A 21015-nucleotide genomic window follows, 5' to 3' on the forward strand; every position below is an offset into this window, starting at 1 on the left:
GGGGCAGATGCTGGACTGAAGAGACAGAGAAGGTTATCATGCTGCTGTACCGGGCCATGGTACGCCCTCACCTGGAGTACTGCGTCCAGCACTGGTACTTTAAGAAGGACACGGTACTACTCGAAAGGATCCAGAGAAGAGCAACTAAAATGGTTAAGGGGCTGGAGGAGTTGCCGTACAGCGAAAGATTAGAGAAACTGGGCCTCTTCTCCCTTGAGCAGAGGAGATTGAGAGGGGACATGATAGAAACATTCAAGGTACTGAAGGGAATAGACTTAGTAGCTAAGGCAGGGAGAACGAGAGGGCACTCTCTAAAGTTGAAAGGGGATAGATTCCATACAAACGTAAGGAAGTTCTGTGGTAGAAAGCAACATATTTATTTGGCTCATAACTTGCTGGCGCCCGATATTTTTAGCTCACAGTGAAAAAAGTTTGCTCACAACACCCGCCCGCTTAGAGGGAACACTGAGTGCAGGGCAAAGGCACAGAATGAGGAGGGCAGAGCAAAGTTTTGTGCTCCCACCCAAAAATTGAAGGTTTGGCCACACCACTGGAGCACATACAAAACTGAGCCTGACTTTGCATGAACTACAAGACCAGAGAAACAGAAATAAGAACATACGAACATAAGAAGTTGCCTCCACTGGGTCAGACCAGAGGTCCATCGCGGCCCATCAGGTCTGTGACCTGTGAAGTGGTTTCTGACCACTTCTATAACCTACCTCTAGTTCTATCTGTACCCCTCAATCCTCTTATCCTCCAGGAACCTATCCAAACCTTCCTTGAACCCCTGTAGTGTGCTCTGGCCTATCACACCTTCCGGAAGCGTGTTCCATGTGTCCACCACCCTCTGGGTAAAAAAGAACTTCCTAGCATTTGTTCTAAACCTATCCCCTTTCAATTTCTCCGAGTGACCCCTAGTAATGCAAAGGCATTCCCTCCCTCCCCCTTTCCCCAATATATATAGGCAGACAGTATACTCAAGAACATACGAGTTCAGTGGCCTCAGCATAATCCCACCTACCTAGGGTTACCATATGGCTCCAGAAAAAGGAGGATGGATTGACACATTCGGGTCTTACTCCCACTGAAAGTAATGGAAGTAAGGAGGACAGCTTGAGACACCTGCATTTTACTTCCATTGAAAGCAATGAAAGTAAAACCTGGATGTCTCAATCCGTCCTCCTTTTACTGGAGCCATATGGTAACCCACACCTACCTAGTGCTTACTAGCCCCAGAACCAATAGTGCTAAAGAGGGTGACGTCTTAGGAAACAACAGAATTTTACAACCGAGTGAAGCTTTTTTGCTTCTATTTGCATTTGAACATTACAGCCTTATTATAAGAAATGATATTGGCTACCTACTGTAGCTAGAATTAAAATTAAATTGGGAATTACTGTTTTAAAAATTCTAGCAGGAAATATCTCTGGTTATCTGGCCGACTTGGTTACATTGCTCCATAATTCATCAAGTAGACATTCAGCTGGAAATTCTTTCCAACTAAACTTCCCGATGCTCAAAGATCTAAAATCTAATAAAGAATTTCCACGTTCCATTAGCTGAGCGGTGTACTGTAATCAATTCCCCATTCTTCTGGGTTATATTTTAGATTTAGAAACCGTTTAAAATCCTTCCTGTTTCAGGATATTGGCTCACTTTGAATTGTTGGTACTTTTAAACGTGGAACTGATTTGTTATTGTAACTTCCTGGGAAGATTGTCCCGGATTCTTCAAATTGTAATCCAACCTTGAACTGAATAGGTAAAGATGGAATAGAAGTTCTCCTAGGACAAGCAGGATGAGTCAGCCACATATGGGGTGTTGTCCCAACACCTCCCAATTTGCGGATAAGCTCTCCAATAGCTCAGAGAGATTTTTTTTTTTTTTTTTTCTCTGAGCATGTGCAGTGCCCGGGCCCCACTGGGCATGCCCGAGCCCTACCCATTTCCCCCTGCTTCCCCCTAATCCCCAGTCTTTAGTTTCCGCCCGTTCCCATCGGTCGGATTTTCTACAGCTCTCCATTACAACTTTTCTACTCATCAACTTGAAGATGCCTGAATCATCTAAAGAAACAACTGGGATGCAGGAGGAGGATGAACACACTGGATCCTCATGAATTGTGCGCCCACTGATTGGATCCGGCGCTCGAGGTTTCCGTGTGGCTTGCATTGTGCGCACATGTCACCACGTGCACGCAAGCTAAGGAAGAGGGCACTGAGAGACTTCATGAAGAGAAGTGAGGCCCGAGAATCTCCCTCCAGCAGCCATCCTCATCGGAGCGTAGCAGCGGGGGATCCACAGACGAATCCGGTGAGGAGCCTCCAGGACGTCCTGGCTCAGTCAACCCCCCCGACTGCAACTTGCCCGGTCGAGAAATCTCTCCCGGAAGTCCTGCATGCTGTCGCTAGCCGTCGGCCCCTGCAGGAAGCCGATAGGAGTCTCACCAGACCGAGAGATCTCTCCAGGAGTTCCTGCATGTTGCTGCTGACAGCCAGCCTCCGCAGGGCATGAAGAGAAGTGAGGCCCGAGAATCTTCCTCCAGCAGCCATCCTCATCAGAATGCAGCAGCGGGGGATCCACATGCTACAGTGGCAAGGAGCCTCCAGGATGCCCTGGCTCAGCTAATCCCCCCGCCTGCACTTGGCCCGGTAGAGAAATATCTCCCGGAGTCCCTGCATGTTGCCGCTTAGAACCAACCTCTGCAGGGCAGCCGATAGGAGTCTCGCCAGACCGAGAGATCTCTCCAGGAATCCTTGCATGTTGCCACGCAGCCATCCTCTGCAGGGCAGCCGATAGGAGTCTTGCATGCTGCTGCGTAAATCCACAGCCTCTGCAAGCAACAGATCGGGGCTTTCACCCTCCAGACGGCATGCTGCCTCTTACAGCCGGCCTCTGAAGGGAGCCGATTGGGGTTCAAAGGTAAGTCCTATCTGCTTGTTTTTGGGAAAACCTCTGATAATCTGTTGCAGCCCCGAGGGCTCTGCCCCACCCTCCTCCCAATCTGAATTTAAGGAGAAAGAATCTCCCATGCTTCTTTCCCTTGGAGGGGACCTGCAGACCTCTCCCCCCAGTAGGAGACATGCTGCCCCAGAGTTCAGCTTATAAAGGACATGCTGAAAAAAAACAACAAAAAACCCAACTCGATGTTTCTTTCCCTCTTGGGGTCCTGCAGAGTCTACAATTCACACCTTTCCCACCCCTCCCCCTCCCCCTCTCAGGTTGGGAACAAGGAGTCTGCCTTTCTCAGCAGGGTGCTGATATCTTCAGAGATGCGGCATGTCAGACCATGCCTCTCCAAGGGTGGGGGTTTGAAACTCCTCAGTCTAAAAAGCTGTTTGTTCTTCATAAAACCTAGGCAGAGTGTTTTTCCAGCTAGCATGAGGGACTCTGTACTATTCATGATTTCTATAGCACTGAAAGGCATATGCAGCGCTGTACAGTTTAATATACAATAGGCAGTACAGCAGCAGAAGCCCACTCAAGAGGCATTATCACTCCTCTTTCTCTGCCTCCAGGCACAGTGGGAAATGCAGCCAGGAGCACTGGCACAGATGAAGGGGTGCATCCTGCCCCCTCTCTGCAGGCTCTCCCCCCCTCTCAAGAAGGACAGAGAAGGGTGGTGGGGTACATGGAGCCACCCAACCAGTCAAGTGGAGCAGCACATGAACCTGCGAACCACCAGGGGTGGGACCAGCAGCCACAGTTAATCCTCCTGCTGACCCACTCCTCTCTCAGCGGGCTACACTCCCCACAATGCCCCCCTTTAGAGGGAGCCACGCACAACAACATGGCGCGGTTCAGCGGCAGGCCATGCACCCAAGCAACGGAGGAACAAGCTACACACCAGCCTCCAGCCACGCCCCGAGTCACCACCCACAAAAATAAATAAATATTTACTAAAAAAAAACAAACAAACGAGGACTCACCCCAAGTCCCTCCAGAAACTCACAGCCTTTCTCAAGATCCACGTGGGGGGACAACAAGTACCCAAGACAGAGTACTACAAGGCCTGAACTACCAGTACCAGTACTTCACGCAGGCAGTGGCGATTCCAGTCCACAAGAACCTCCTGGACTGCAGAGACAAGATTTGGCTGACTCCCTCCTCAGGGCAACCAACATCAAGGAGACTGGGATTGAAGTACCAGATCTTTCCAGCCCAGGGATTCGACAACCCGCAGCAGCCATACATGGACATTGCGGTAGCTTAAGAGAAACAGGGCAGCACGACCCCCCCCCCTCCAACCCCCGTCAGGGAAGGACCTGTAAAACCCTGGTTTCCACGGGGAAAAAGACCTTCGAGGGCGCAATGCTGAGCGCACGAATTGCTGCGCTCCAGTTCCAGATGCGGCTTTATCAGGAGGCCAGTGAGAGGAAATAAATAAATAAAATAAAATAGAGACTCCAGCTCACAACTGAGCCAGTCCACACTGACAGCAGTCTGTGCCCCAGCACTCGCAACAGTAACATAACTGCTACGCAAACAAGCACCGCCCGAGGGGCAGGGGCATCCAAGGGCAGCCCTCTCCCCAAGACAAAAATAGAACCTTGACCACCCTCCGGCCCAGCAGGATCAGATTGTCTGCGAAGGCTTGGCCCAGGATCACCATCGATCAGTGGGCCCTCAGCATCATCAAGCAGGGATTCCGAATTCGTCTCCACTCCCGCACCCCCCCCCAAGTGGGCGGGGCACCCTCCATCTGACGACCCAACTTTCCTGCAGCAAGGAGAGGATCTGCTTCGGCAGAATCAATAGATGCAGTGACGAACAGAGGAGATCACCAAGGGGTTTCTACTCCAGGAACCCCCGCGTCACCATGGACAAGGACAACGCTCGTCCCTGGATCTCTGTAAGCTCAACAGATACATACACAAGGTCCAGATGCACTCTCTGGGTACAGTCTTGGCCCTGTTACAGCCCGAGTATTGGCTAGTATCCCATGCACCCAGCCCACAGGAGGCATCGTCGCTTCTAAAGCCAAGACAGATGCCTCCAGTACAAGGTCCTGCCCCTTGGACTCTCAACGGCTCCAAGAGCGTTCACAAAGTGCGTGGCAGTGGCACATCCTCGCCTTCAAGGGGTGCACGTCCTATCTTATCTCGACAGCTGGCAGCCCCGTTAACCACCATAACCCTCCTCCAAGAACTGGGGTTCCTCATCAACTACATGAAGCCCAACCTGATACCCACCCAGGGGATATCGTTCATCTGGGCAGTCATCGACACCACGCAGACCAAGGCCGTCCTACGGGACTACCAGATCGACGCCATGACATCCCTGGCCCAGTGCATCCCTGCCAGCAGCTCATCGTCAGCACGCTCCGGTCTTTGTTGTGCAGCACACCAGACTACTCATGTGATCCCTGAAAGGGCACCTCAGACATCACTGAGACCAGTGTACCCAACCTCTGACCACCCACCCACTGGAGCTCAGGGCCTTAGGGAATGCCCTCGAAACCTTCAAACAGGCAGGGCAGTCCTCACCCAAACAGAAAACCAGGTGGCCTCGCACTATATCAGCAAACAGGAAGGGACAGGGTCAACCTCGCTATGCAAGGAAGCTTGCCACATGTGGGAGTTCTCCAACTCCATTCAATGCACCATCCAGGCAACTTACCTCCTGTGGGAGCAAAACGACCTGGCAGAAAGACTCAGCCACCAGCTGGATCCCGATGAGTGGTGTCTCAACCCAGCGGCGATTAAGAAGATCTTCAGCACCTGGGGCACACCGAGCATCGACCTGTTTGCAACCGAACCAAACTCAAAATACTCGACCTTCTGCGCAAAGAGATCAACCCATCGCCATCTCAGCCCCGACGGTCTGTCTGTGAGTTGGAACACCCTAAGTCCTGCAGAAGATTCTTCAGGACAGAGCAACGGTGATCATGATTGCCCTGATCGGGCTCCTGCAACCATGGTTCCCGTTCTGGCAAGGGATAGCGGTTCACCCACCTCTCCCCGCTCCAGATCAGTGCAGTTCTCATTACCCCCTCCACCACGACCTGCGTTCCTTAGCCCTGACCGCATGGATGATGAGAGGATGAACCTACCACAAGACGTGGAGCACACTCTTATGGCAGCCAGAAGACCTTCAACCAGAAAACGCTATGGGTTGAAAGGGAGAAAGTTCCGCTACCAGTGCACAGACACGCAGCGAGACCCCTACAACTGCCCCATACCGGACATCCTGCAGTACATACTGAGCTTATCTCAGGGGGACCTAAAACCCACTTCCATCAAGGTCCACCTAAGTGCAATCACGGCATACCACGCTGGCCTAGACAGCAAACCAGTGTCGAGGCATCCAGTAATCACAAAATTTCATGAAGGGACTGTCCAATCAGCACCCACCGGTCAGACCACCACCGCCCGGATGGGACCTCAACTTGGTGCCGCATCATCTCACCTCGACCCCTTCAAACCTTTGGGGGAGGCAGATCCCGTATTCCTGGCTGGGAAAACCCTGATCATCGTGTCTACCGACACACTCCCTCATGAGAACAGGGTGGTACCCAGTACCCATCCCCGATTCTTGCCGAAGGCAGCTTCAACGGGCCTCCCGGCACTCTACATCTCCCCACAGGGAGGCACACTGCCACCTCAGCAACACCTCCTGGACTGTGTGCGGGCCCTGACTATGCAGCAGATTAGACAAGCCTCAATTGTTCGTCTCCTACGACCAAAACAGACCGGGACTTCCGGCCACTAAACGCAGGCGCGCGCGCTGGATATAAGAGTGCATCCCCTTCACCTATAGAAAAGCGCAGCATCAACCGCAGGTGGGAGCCAACGCCCACCAGCGCAGAACCATAGCCAACACAACGGCACATCTGCACCACACACCAATAGGGGACATCTGCGATGCAGCCACTTGGTCCTCCATGCACACCTTCACCAAGCACAGGTTCCCTCCCAGGAGGGACAGCAACCACTAGCACAGCCTTGACAAACACTGATCAAGTAGGGTGTTATAAATATCGACAAACACTGTTCAAGTAGGGTGTTATAGATATTGATTAAGTAAGTCTTCCAGCACTCCTTCTAGACTGAATGTGGAATAGGCAAGTATGAATTCTCACATGCAAGTACGATTTGTCACTGTTGACCAGTTGGTTTCTCACTGTTCATTGATTGTCATTGACCAATTTCACTGTTCTGTGAGTTAAGTAGGTCTTCCAGCAATCCTGTCTAGTCTGAAGGTGGAATAGGCAAGTATGAATTCTCATATGCAAGTACGAATTGTCACTATTGACCAGTTATGAATTGTCACCGTTGACCAGTTGGTTTTCTCACTGTTCATTCATTGTCATTGACCAGTTTTCGCCGTTCTGTGAGTTAAGTAGGTCTTCCAGCACTCCTGTCTAGTCTGAATGTGGAATAGGCAAGTATGAATTCTCATATGCAAGTACGAATTGTCACTGTTGACCAGTTAAGAATTGTCACTGTTGACCAGTTGGTTTTCTCACTGTTCATTGATTGTCATTGACCAGTTTCGCTGTTCTGTGAGTTAAGTAGGTCTTCCAGCACTCCTGTCTAGACTGAATGTGGAATAGGCAAGTATGAATTCTCACATGCAAGTACGAATTGTCACTTTGGACCAGTTGGTCTCTCACTGTTCATTGATTGTCATTGACCAGTTCACTGTTCTGTGAGTATTATTGCTCAGTTAACACAGCACTTTATCTAAAACCTTGTTTCCACAACCTTACCTGCTTTGCCTGATTACCCTGCCTGGCTCGGCCTCCACAGCCAGGCGAGGGATGCACAAAGCGCTAAGGCGCAGGTCCAGTCGGTACATCCCTCGGCTAGGGAGTCACCCATATGTGGCTGACTCATCCTGCTTGTCCTAGGAGAAAGTGTAGTTACTTACCTGTAACGTAGGTTCTCCGTGGACAGCAGGATAGTCAGCCACACAACCCACCCGCCTCCCCATACGGCCGACCCGGCCACAGCTAGGAACATCCTGGGGATTAGGGGGAAGCAGGGGGAAATGGGTAGGGCTCGGGCATGCCCAGTGGGGCCCGGGCACTGCACATGCTCAGAGAAAAAAAAAAAAAAAAAAATCTCTCTGAGCTATTGGAGAGCTTATCCGCAAATTGGGAGGTGTTGGGACAACACCCCATATGTGGCTGACTATCCTGCTGTCCACGGAGAACCTACGTTACAGGTAAGTAACTACACTATCTGGTTAACATAACACAATATAGCATAACACTGAAATTAAAAGTATCGAGAAAAGTGTGGAATCACTTGGAAGTTTCATGGCTCCGCATCATTCTCTTCTTGGCTGGGCTGAGAACTTTCAAGTGGCCCCTCGTATTGTGATTCCACAGTATAACATATCCTAAGTCTCAATATATTGAAGAACTCAAATCAATTTGTTATAAAGAGTACAACTCACATTATAATATTCCTTCGGGCCTCAGTAACACCCCCCCCCCCTCAACCGTCCGAACAGTTAGTTCATAACGGCAGGAAAATTGTGTGAACTCATCACTGGTCCCTTGCTTTCTACAATCTAATATTGTTTTTTTTTTTAAAAGATTTTTTTTCTTAAGTTATTTAATGATTTAGATCAGTGTTCTTCAACTGCCGGTCCGTGGACTGGTGCCGGTCCGTGGACTGGTGCCGGTCCACAGGGCAGAAGACAGTGTTCTTCAGCCGCCAGTCTATTGTGCGATCAATGCGGCGTCTTCGGGCCGGCTCCCTGAGTGCTGCAGTGCACAAAACCGTGGGAAAAGGCTTCTATGCACGTCCTGCACCTGAACCGGAAGCCTTCTCTCTGACGTCGCAACATCAGAGGGAAGGCTTCCAGATGAGGTGCGGGACGCGCGCGAGGAGCCACTGCCCACAGCTTTGTGCAATGTATCATTCAGGGAGCCGGCCCGAAGACGCCGTGTTGATCGCACGGTGGACCGGCCCGAAGATAACACTGGGGGGGCGGGCCAGAAGGCAAGGCACAGCACGGAGGGAGAGAGACAACAGCGGTAGGGGGAATGCTTTTATTTATTTATTTATTTTTTTAGTGATTGATTTACATCTGCTGTCTGTTCAGGAAGAAATGCATTTGTTTCTTTTCCTCTGGGATTGTACTGCTTGCAGACTCTTGAATCTTAGGGTTTGTTTGTAATTATTAGTACTTTTAGGTTTTGGTCCTGCATTTGCATGGGGTTATCTGTTTTCTGGTAGGAATGAATGTTGAAAAGCATACAGTGTGCTTTGTGTATTTTAATTTTGTGGTTTAACCATTATGTGTTGTTAATACGATTATATTGTGTGTGTATATATGAAAAATGAATGGAGGTCGTTTGGGGCATGGGTTCAGGCCTTATACCATGCACCTTGAGCTTGTCTTCGAATGAATAGATCTTATACGGAACTTTTCACCATTGTGAGGGGCACCCGTCAGGGTTGCCCATTGTCTCCCCTGCTTTTTGCGCTTACCATTGAACCCTTGGCAACTTTGATTCGGACCCATCCCCTTCTAAGCGGGATTCAAGTAGGGGGAGTGGATCATCGTATGGCACTATTTGCTGATGATGTTTCTTTCATATCTGACGAACCCGGAACATTCTATACCCCAGTTGCTCCAAACTTTTGAGGACTATGGGAGGGCTTCTGGTTTTAAGATCAATTTGGATAAGACTGAATTGATGGATCTTACTCTAGGGACCGATCGTGTAAGTGCCTTTCGGGGTGCGTTTCCTTTTAAGTGGGTTCCTCAGAGACTTAAATACTTGGGGATTATATTGCCCTCTGAGCTATCCGATTTGTATGAAGTTAATTATGGACCTCTCATTTGGAAGATTCGTTTGGATCTTCAATGATGGCAGGGGCTCTGGCTCTCTTGGGGGTGGGGGCGCATAGCAGTACTTCAGATGAATATTCTACCTCGGCTTTTATTCCTGTTTCAAACCTTGCCGATCCCCATACCACACCGGACATTTAGAATGTTACAAGCAGAATTTCGGAAATTTATTTGGCAGAACAGAGCTCCCAGAATTCTCCAGCAGGTGATGTGGGTGGATAGAACTGGAGGTGGGAAAGGGGTCCCTAACCTTTCTTGGTATTATCAGGCGGCACAGCTGTGGATGTTATTGGAGTGGGATTTAGGTGCCCATAAATGGGGAGTCCAGTTGGAACAGTCATTTGTACCTCAGGGCCGATTGGGTGCTAAACTTTGGTCATCTCAGATGGTTCGTCAATGGGAATCGGACACTGACAATCCTTACATCTTACACTTAATTACACTATGGGTTAAAATTAAACAGATATGTAATGAGGGGAGGGAGACTTCCACCTTAGCACTATTAAGGGAGGAACCACTCTTTGGAGTTGGTAAAACTAACCCTGTTTTTGAGTGGTGGGACAGAATGGGACTGCGTACATTCAGAGGTTTTCTGCGTATGGGGACCCTGATATCATTTGAGGCTCTACAACATTATCCAGGGGTGCAGGCAGGGAATTATTTGGCTTATCTTCAAGTAAAACACTTTATGATTGCTAGGGGATGGGTTACCACTCCCCAGATTGAGAATGAACAATTGGAACAACTATGGGGAACATTGCAGAGAGTACCAAGACCTATCTCTGTAATTTATCAATATTTAAGGGGACGGGTATTACCCACTTTTGGTTTTCATAGTCATTGGGAGAGAGATCTACATTGTTCCTTTACATCTAAAGAATGGGAGATCATCTGTGTGGAGGTGGGCAAAGCGTCTACCTGCGCCCTTATACAAGAGAATGCATATAAAGTGTTGAGCCGCTGGTATTATACCCCAGAGCGGTTGCATACGATGTATCCTCAGGCGACCCCCATGTGCTGGAGGTGCCATGCAGCAGTGGGCACCTTCTTACATATCTGGTGGGATTATCCAGTGTTAGTTCTGTGTTGGCGAGTGGTGTTGGGTTCCTTGGAACATACCTTAGGGGTTCCTCTTGCTCTTACACCTCAAGCTTGCTTATTGGGGATGTATAACAATTGTGAGACCAGATGGCAAACCAAAGTCATGCGTTTGGGATTGGCAGCGATTAAATGTCTTATAGCTGCTTATTGGAAACAGACTTTAGTTCCTGATTTGAGTGAATGGAAAGTAAAATTGTCCTTGATGGGGAAAATGGAATTGTATGTAGCTAAACATAGAGGCTATTAAGAACAATCGGTGAAAACATGGAGTATTATTATTCAAAAATTATGTATATAAAGGGATGGGAGAATGACCGATCCTGTTGTTATCCTTCGCAGGTTGGGGGTGGGGGGTGCTTGGGGACAACAAATCATGATTTCCTTGTTATTGCAATGTTTCTTGTGGTCATCTGCTGTATTAGTCTTGTTGATGGTGTTAATTGTGAGCTATTTGTGATGTTTTTGTATTGTTTGAAAATTCATAAAAATTTAAAGTAAAAAAAAAAAAAGAAAAATGAATGGAAAAAAATGGTGTTACAATTAGTACTATTATGGGGGCGGGGTCTGGGGCGGAGATGGACACCACTTAGCCCAGTGTTCTTCAACTGCTGGTCTGCGGACTGGTGACGATCCACAAAATACTTATTTTATTTCTGCCGGTCCATAGGTGTCAAAAGATTGAAGAACACTGATTTAGATGTCTAACATCTCAAGTTAAGATGGCTAATTGAAATGGGCTCTAGACACCACCCTGGATATCTCCACCAAGGATAGATGGTTTCCACCAACACCAGTCTCTTCATTCCTTCTCAGCACAAACCACCGACTCTCCCAGGAGAGGTGGGTGCAGGTAATCCATTCCCCAGAGTCTTTAAATGACGCACAAGGCCATGAAGCAGTTTCCTGGTGACTGAGACAAGTCCAGCCCCTGCCTCAGCATGTCAGCAAATACCAGCTCCACTATCTGAGAAAAACACATGAGAAGACTGAGACACTTGTGTGCATGAAAACCTCTTAAATACCACAAGCAAATAGAAGGAGTTTACACAATGAGAGGCCGAGGGGCCTCTGGCATGGTCTCCCTATGTATATATAGATCAATGGTGATTCTCTCTAAGGAAATGAGAGAAAAACAAAGGCAGCACTGATAAGCTCCTTTCCCGTAAGCTGCCTGCCTCTCCTGCGAAGGGGGCAGTGCCCTTTTTACGCAATCAGTCCCACCCTACCAAGATTCAATGCTTGTGTGACAGGCACGCAGAACCCATCCAATTACAGGAAAAATCAGAGCTGCAGAGCAATCCAGTTGTTTTTCAGAATCAGCTTCTTAACTACAGATGGGTGGCATGCTTTGGAGGAAAGGCGAGAGAGGGGAGATATGATAGAGACGTTTAAATACCTACGTGGCGTAAATGTGCATGAGGCGAGTCCTCTTTCATTTGAAAGGAAGCTCCGGAAAGAGAGGGCATATGATCAAGTTAAGAAGTTCAGGAGTAATCTAAGGAAATACTTTTTTTTTTTTACAGAAAGGGTGGTAGATGCGTGGAACAGTCTTCCGGTAGAGGTGGTGGAGGCAGAGACTGTGTCTGAATTCAAGAAAGTGTGGGAGAAGTACCTTGGATCTCTAAGAGAGAGGAGGGACAGTAGATGGCATGGTGACCATGTGGTCTTTGCTTTCGTTTTTCTATGTTTCTATATAGAATGTGGCTGGCCTGGAGAATGCATGGTTAAAGGGCTACACTCGCCCCCCCCCCTCATCAGCATCCTGACTGGTCCTGTGGTAGAGGGGGCACAATAACAGGAAGTACATGTCCAAAGGGAGGGAAAAAAAACAGTTTCTATTTTTGTGGTTGCATTTCAATACATTTTAGGGTCATGCACCCTCTGCTAGGATTAGAGAATGACACTGTGACCGAGTCAAGCTCCGACCAGAGATGACCCGGTATATAAACCAAAGACTAGATTAGATTAGATTGTTACCCGTGGCTAGCATTCTGTAGTAATTTAACTTCAGTTTTCTCAATAGTGGAGGGGATATTTGCGAGGGGGGGGGAGAGGGGAGACAGGGGTTTTGTTGATCCTTGCTCTGTATTATTTGTGATTTATAAAATGACAATTGTACGGAATATTGTTTCCTTTTACACTTTAATAAAATAAGTCCAGTATAAAATCATAACTATTTGAGGCTTGTGCGGATGGGATCAGATGGTTTGTGGGGACGGGGCAGGGGCCAAGCTTGCGGGGACGGGGACTGAGCTCGCTGGGATGGTGACAAATGGGTCCAGAGAAGAGCGACTAAAATGGTTAAGGGGCTGGAGAAGTTGCTATACAGCAAAAGATTAGAGAAACTGGGCCTCTTCTCCCTCGAACAGAGGAGATTGAGAGGGGACATGATCGAAACATTCAAGGTACTGAAGGGGATAGACTTAGTAGATAAGGACAGGTTGTTCACCCTCTCCAAGGTAGGGAGAACGAGAGGGCACTCTCTAAAGTTAAAAGGGGATAGATTCCGTACGAACATAAGGAAGTTTTTCTTCACCTAGAGAGTGGTAGAAAACTGGAACGCTCTTCCGGAGTCTGTCGTAGGAGAAAACACCCTCCAGGGATTCAAGACAAAGTTAGACAATTCCTGCTGAACCAGAACGTATGCAGATAGGACTAGTCTCAGTTAGGGCGCTGGTCTTTGACCAGAGAGCTGCCGCGTGAGCGGACTACTGGGCACAATGGACCACTGGTCTGACCCAGCAGCGGCAATTCTTATGTTCTTATGTCATTCTCTAGCTAGGATTTAAGCTTTATGAGCTAGAAATGGCAAGGTTGAGTTTCCTTTTTATATATTCATCAGGCAAGCTCCTCTTATCTGTACCCTTCTTCTCTACTGCCAATTCCAGGCTGTGGCCCTTCTCTCTTGCTGCACCATCTGCCTGGAACAGACTGCCTGAGTTAGTCCATCAAGCTCCCTCCCTGGAGGTATTCAAATCCAGGCTAAAAGCCCACTTTTTCAAGGTTGCTTTAAACCCCGAATCCCCACTCGCTTGTAAAGCACCCATGCCTATGAAACTCCCTAGCCCCCTACTTGTCCAATTGATTAGATTTTAAGCTCTACTGAGAAGGGACTGTCTCTTGAATGTTTTAATGTACAGCACTGCATACGTCTAGCAGCGCTATAGAAATGATTTGTAGCAGTAATAGCAGGAAGTCCGATAGTACAGCGAATGTGACCCTCTGCCCCTGGATAACAAAGGCTGTTCCCCACTAGGACTCGATGCTCAGAACATGTCGGCGTCAATTAGCACTGGACTAGCGCCAGCTTTAATCTGTACAGAACGTTCAGAAGGCTTTAGCACATGAACGCCAGAGATGCACGCAAATTATATTTAAATGTAGTCAAATGCATGTAAATCGCACTAAATCCCATAGTGCTGGACACCTACCACTAGCTCAGAGTTGGCATTGGGGGGTGTTGAACAGAGGATTTCATGTGATTTTCTCTTTAAAGTTTGCCAGCGTTGATTTGTTTTGAAAGCAGATGGAAGTCTGCCCAAGCCTCTAAGTGCCAGAGCTGATAAACAAGCGTGTACGAGTCCAAGCAAACCCGAAAGTGAAAGCACATATTGGCGCCTGTTTTCTGCACTTAGATATAAGCCTTTCAAGTGAAAAAAATAAGTGTGAAAAGAATATATTTAAAGGGACAAAAAAATGGTGCCAATGTGTGCTTTACTTCTGGGGTTTTGCCTGCGTATGTGCACAAGTGCTGCACATACCATGAAACTCTTGTGGTGAAATCAGTTAGCATAGCAGGATTTACAAAAGGTTTGGATAATTTCCTAAAAGAAAAGTCCATAAGCCATTATTAAGATGGACTTTGGGAAATCCACTGCTTATTCCTAAGATAAGCAGCATAAAATCTGTTTTACTACTTGGGATCTAGCTAGGTACTTGGCCATTGACATCACTGATGAGTTAGCTCTTATGCATTGGTGGAATGAGGCAGTATGACGACATCACAATCTCAACTCTGAAATGTTGCTACTCTTTGGGTTTCTGTTTGGTACTTCGGACCTGGGTCGGCCACTGTTTGAAACAGGATACTGGGCTTGATGGACCTTCGGTCTGTCTCAGTATGGCAGTTCTTATGTGAGTCAAGTATGGGACAATAGAGCCATTGTGACATCACTGATGAGGTTGGCTCTTAAGCACTGGTGGAATGCAACATTATGACATCACAATCTCAACTCTGGAATGTTGCTACTCTTTGGGTTTCTGCCTGGTTCTTGGGTCCTGGGTTGGCCACTATTGGAAATAGGATACTGGGCTTGATGGACCTTCGGTCTGTCTCAGTATGGCAGTTCTTATGTGAGTCAAGTATGGGACAATAGAGCCATTGTGACATCACTGATGAGGTTGGCTCTTAAGCACTGGTGGAATGCAACATTATGACATCACAATCTCAACTCTGGAATGTTGCTACTCTTTGGGTTTCTGCCTGGTTCTTGGGTTGGCCACTATTGGAAATAGGATACCGGGCTTGATGGACCTTCGGTCTGTCCCAGCATGGCAGTTCTTATGTTCATAAGCACTAGGCACATTCTCCCCCTAATGTTTGACCTCACAATGTGCATGACATTTGCATGTCATTGGCATTGAACACTAGAGAGCTAAGTTTTTGCGCTGTTCCCGTGGTATGAGATGGGCACTGTTCATTTAAGCGCTGGAGTTCTGAGCATTAAGGGAGCTTGGGACAGGGAGGTTAAAGGAAAGCAGGGCAGGGGAGGGCTCTTTAGACTGGAAGACCGCAGCCCTGTCCTGCTCTGGAATGACTTTTATTTTTATCTTATGTCTGGAAGGAATTTTTTCTTTAGGTCGAGAACATCATAAGTGACTGGAGTTCCGCAGGAGGATTTGAGCACCTCCTAGATCATCCCGATTGATTGATTGATTCATTGACGGGGATCTAAAAACGGCCTTTATGAAGAGATTTGCCGAAGGCAGCGTACAACAGAAACAGCTTCACATAAAACTGTCAACAGCATAAACGGCAGAATCATGACCGAACACAAGCACAGAAACGATCAATGAGCCAAACTTGGAACAACAAATTGAAACCTAGTAAGAAGACAAAGATGAAATAGTATCAGAAATATGAACATTTCACACCACTACAGAACAATCATGTAATGGAAATCTGATAAACGACTGCCCAGTACAGATGCCATAATAGCTAATAATGGCCCACAGAAGGCAGCTGGAAAACAATTGAAGTCAGCAGAGCAGCTCCGTCCTTGAGTCAGCAGCTGGCACCATCCAGCTGTGCAAGGGCCAGCTGTGTAGCAGGAAAAGAAATAGAAAAAGCTGCAAAGTCAGGTGCAACACTTTTGTTCTAGAAAATCACCGAGAAATAGGGAACCTGTACGGAGTTAACAGCTGCTGTGCTGGGAAAGAGGCTGGCACCAGACAAGACAGATTCCAGTAACGGTCACTGGAATTTAATCTGGTGATCAGTCTCCAAGGGATCTCGAAAAACACTCAGAGGGAGCTAACCCATATAATATTTTAAAGACTATTATACAAACCTTAACATTACTACTGCTAATCATTTCTATAGCACTATACAACACTGTATACACATTCTATGCAGGTCCTTTCTCCGTCCCTAGCAGGCTCACACTTTAAGCTTTTGCACCTGGGGCAATGAAGGGTTAAGTGACTAGCCGAGGGTCACAAGGAGCTGTAGTGCCAATTGAATTCACTTCCCCAGGATCAGAGACCACTGCATTAACCATTCGGGCTACTCCTCCACTCCAAAGCCCATCTGAGCGGTTTTACCAGCGGGGCGCTACCTTTTCCTAGCCAAGTGCTGGAAGCATTCTTCAGAATGTGGCAGCTGCAGGAAATGCCCAGCAGGGGGTCCTTTCACTTCGAGGCGATAAGAGTGCCCTTACACGGGCTTACCCACATGTTAAGGACATTTTTTCCCATGACTGCAAATTTTCCTATTTAACGTCCATGCACTAACTTTCCCATTAATGCACGGCCGTTAAAAAAATTAGCAGATGAGCATTCACTGACACCTATTGGCGTAGTAAACGGGGGGGGGGGGGGGGTTGCCCCGGGCACCTTGTTGGTGGGGTGCCGGCACCCCTCCTCCTCTCCATCCCTCGCCAGAGCATGGCCCCCCTTCCCTTCCCCCATACATCCAGTTGTTCACCACCACCAGCAACAGGAACTTCAAACGTGTTCCTCGCGACCGCGTCGTCTCGCCCGCTGATGTCACTTCCGGGTGCCCCGCAAAGGAATCAACGGGTTCGCGAGGAACACATTGAAATTCTTGTTGCTCGCGGCGGTGAACAACTGGAGGGACAGGGGAAGGGAAGGGGGGTGGAGACGAGGGAGGGGGAGAGGCACCGCTACGCCGGGCTCTTCTCACCCTTGCTACGCCAGTCCTACACTAATCAGTTAATGCACGGTAATGTAGCTGCGTCAGATGATTTGCGCTTTCATGCCCACTCTCCATCCAGACACACCCCCTTCCGGAAAAATTAGAGAATGTTATGTTTTAGTGTTGGGGTGTGAGCAGGGAGCCCAAATTTGCTGTGGGACGCCTGAGCGTGGGGTGAGCAGGCACTTGAGTTTATCGCGGCTTAATAAAAGGAGCCCTTGGTGAGGTGGATTACGTCTCAAGTGCTGCGATTTCAGAGACCGAGGTTTCGTAGCTCACCGTACCTGGCCGAAAGACTAAGGTGCTGTACCCCGGAAAAGAAGCTGCAGGCTGGACAAGGATGTGGGCTGAAGGTCCCACGTCAGATGCGTGGCGAGTTTCTGACTTATTTCCGATGTGGCTTGCGTGGTGGCATTTTCTGTCGTCATCCCTCAGTTATGAAATTCACTTCCTTAATGCTGACAAAGAGAATAGAAGAGCTCCCTTAAGGGGAGAGGCTATAGCATCTCTCACCCCCTCCTCAATTACATGGAACACCACTCCTTCCATCACCAGTAATTCCATGTTTGCTGTGCCTGTTATCTATTCTGTTTGCTCTAAGGGTGTGTTTATACTTAAAATGTATTTTCACAATCTTAAATTCCACTAATCCAATAAAGCCGTCCTTTCCGGACGACAAGATACATATTGAACAATTATGAAAACAGCCACAGAAAAGAAAGAGAAAAGCACAGAGATGACTCTAAGTCCCCTCTAGAGATGTTTGGCACGGTTCCCCCTCTCCACCCCTCGTGCCTTATCACAGACATCTCCTTCCCCCGACTGTGCCCATTCCTGGCAGAGCCTCCCAAGACCACTTATCTTTTCCGTGCCTTGTCGCACCAGCTCTCCTGCCCAGCAGTGAGCTAGTGGCAGGGGTCTGCAGCAGCCCCTCCATCCATCTCTCAACAAGAGCCCCTCCAGCAGGGATCTGTTTGTTTGGGCTACGTCTCTTGGACATTTAGCTGTCCTTTACAGGAGTGGGGAGGAGCTGCCGGCTTCTGGGAAACCTTGTACTGAATCCCGGTGTGCCCACAAGGGAGGGCACAGGCAAGACTGACAGGAGAGAGAGGGATGGAGGCAGAGAGAAAGCAGGCGAGAGACGGGAAGTGAGAGAGAGAAGGGGAAAGGGAGACAGAGCAGAGGAATGAGGGGAACAGCGAATTAGAGGGTGACGACAGAGAAGAGAAGATCTTTATTCATTTATTGGATCTGACTTGTCACCCACTTCATCAGATACAATACAGCACAAACCAGGGCATATAATGCAATGTGATGCAATGGGCAGCCACCCTCAGCTTCCAGCACGTAAGAGGGAGGCAATGCAGCAAGGCAAGGGGAGAAAAGCAGGTTTCCATGGGGCTTTGACAATGATCCTTTCCAGGAAATGCCTCAATCTGTCCCCTGAAGAAAAGTTTGATCATTAAAAATCAACAGTGATTATTCCAGTATCAGTCCTTCCCAGAACAACTTGTGAAAACACCAAAGCAGACACCATCCTTGTACAGATTAAACTTTGTGGGGTTTTGGTTTTTTTGTCTGTACACCACGGGGGGGGGGGGGGGGGGGTGATTTTTGATAAAAGATTTTTGCTTACATGATAGCGGCTCTTAAAAAAACCTCCACACAGATATATACACTTCTCCCTCCATATTCTCAGGGGTTAGGGTCAAAGACGGCCCGCGAATAACTTTTTGGTATCATATCTGCAGGGTTTGTGGTATACCCCTCGCAAATACCGTGAAATTGCGAATAAAAATTATTGTTGGCATTCGTCAATATTTAAAAAAAAAAAAAACACCAACCCAAAACATAATATGTATTACAGTTCTTGCATTTTATCTCCGCACACTTTTCTCCGACACTGCCGTTTGCCCGACCACACTGAAAAAAGGCGCTGAACATTTTTCTCAGAACCCCAGGGTACAGCCATCAACATAAGAACCACAAATAATTGAAGTCGCAAGTGCTGAACCCGTGAATATGGAGGGAGAAGTGTACTCCAGAAAACTAGGGGTACCGCAAAAGGCATTTCCAGGGGCAGAGTTGGGGGCACAGCCACGGTCCGCATGCACATTTTTTTCATAACGTGACTGCAGCTGGTAAAGCAGTCTGTGGAGAGGTCTGTATAAAGTAATTTTACTGTGCCGATCCCATAGAAATAACTGCACCCAAAATAAACAACTCATAAACCAAACCTGATGGGCCATCAAACAGGCTGATACTGCCTGCGTATCTTGAGCCACAAACTTTTCCTCAAGGTTCATTAAATAATACGAGCATAGGCCCATTTTACAAAGCTATGGCAGCTAAGTCGCTTTTCTCTCTTCAATATCACCAAAATTCACCCCTTCCTCTCTGAGCACACTACCCGGACCCTTGTCCAAGCTCTCGTAACCTCACGCTTAGATTACTGCAATCTACTTCTAATTGGTATCCCGCAGCGTCGCCTCTGCTGCGCGGCTCATCTTCTACCAACCTCGCTACGCTCATGTCACCCCTCTCCTTAAGTCACTTCACTGTCACAGTTCAAGATCTTATTGCTGACTTCCAAGTGTTTTCATTCTGCTGCCCATCAATATCTCTCCTCGCTTCTCTCTCCTTATACACCTCCTAGAGAACTCCATTCCTCAGATAAGTCACTCTTAGCGTTACCCTTCTCCTCCACTGCCAATTCTAGACATCATTCCTTTCATGTCGGGCGGTTGGCTCTCAAAGGGACTGCGAGGATCTCCAGAAGGATCTGAGACAGCTGGAAGCGTGGGCGACTAAGTGGCAGATGAATTTTAACATAAACAAATGCAAAGTGAAGCATCTAGGAAAGAAGAACAAAGAACACGAGTATAGAATGTTGGGGGTGACATTAGCAAAATGCGATCAGGAAAGGGATTTGGGGGTACTGATTGACAGAACCCTAAAGCCATCGGCACAATGTGCAGCGGCGGCGAAGAAAGCAAACAGGATGTTTGGCATGATTAAGAAGGGGATCACGAGTAGATCGGATGATGTCATAATGCCACTTTATAGAGCAATGGTTAGACCGCATTTAGAATACTGTGTCCAACACTGGTCTCCTTACCTCAAGAAGGACATAACTCTGATGGAGAGGGTGCAGAGGCGAGCCACGAAACTTGTCAAAGGAATGGAAACTTTGAGCTACAAAGAACGCCTCAGGAAACTGGGACTGTTTACACTCGAGAAGAGAAGACTGAGAGGGGATTTGATAGAGACTTTTAAAAGATTAAAAGGATTTGATAAAATAGACCAAGAAGCAGCATTACCAACATTTTCAGATGTGACACGGACAAGAAGTCACAGCCTGAAACTGAGTGGCAGCAGGTTCAGGATAAATGTCAGAAAATTTTTTTTCACACAGCGAGTTGTGGGTGCTTGGAATTCTCTGCCGGTGGATGTTGTGGCGGAGACTACTGTTCTGGGTTTCAAGCACAAGTTGGATGCACACCTTCTTGCAAATCATATTGAGGGATATGGCAATTTCGGGTCTCCAAAAAGGAGTACCTAAATGGGCCGCCGTGTGTGCGGATCGCCGGACTAGATGGACCTCGGTCTGATCCGGTGAAGGCATTTCTTATGTTCTTATGTTCATCTAGCTGCTCCCTATGCCTGGA

The sequence above is a fragment of the Geotrypetes seraphini genome, chromosome 10 (genome assembly GCF_902459505.1).
Source record: "Geotrypetes seraphini chromosome 10, aGeoSer1.1, whole genome shotgun sequence".
NCBI classification, from domain to species: domain Eukaryota; kingdom Metazoa; phylum Chordata; class Amphibia; order Gymnophiona; family Dermophiidae; genus Geotrypetes; species Geotrypetes seraphini.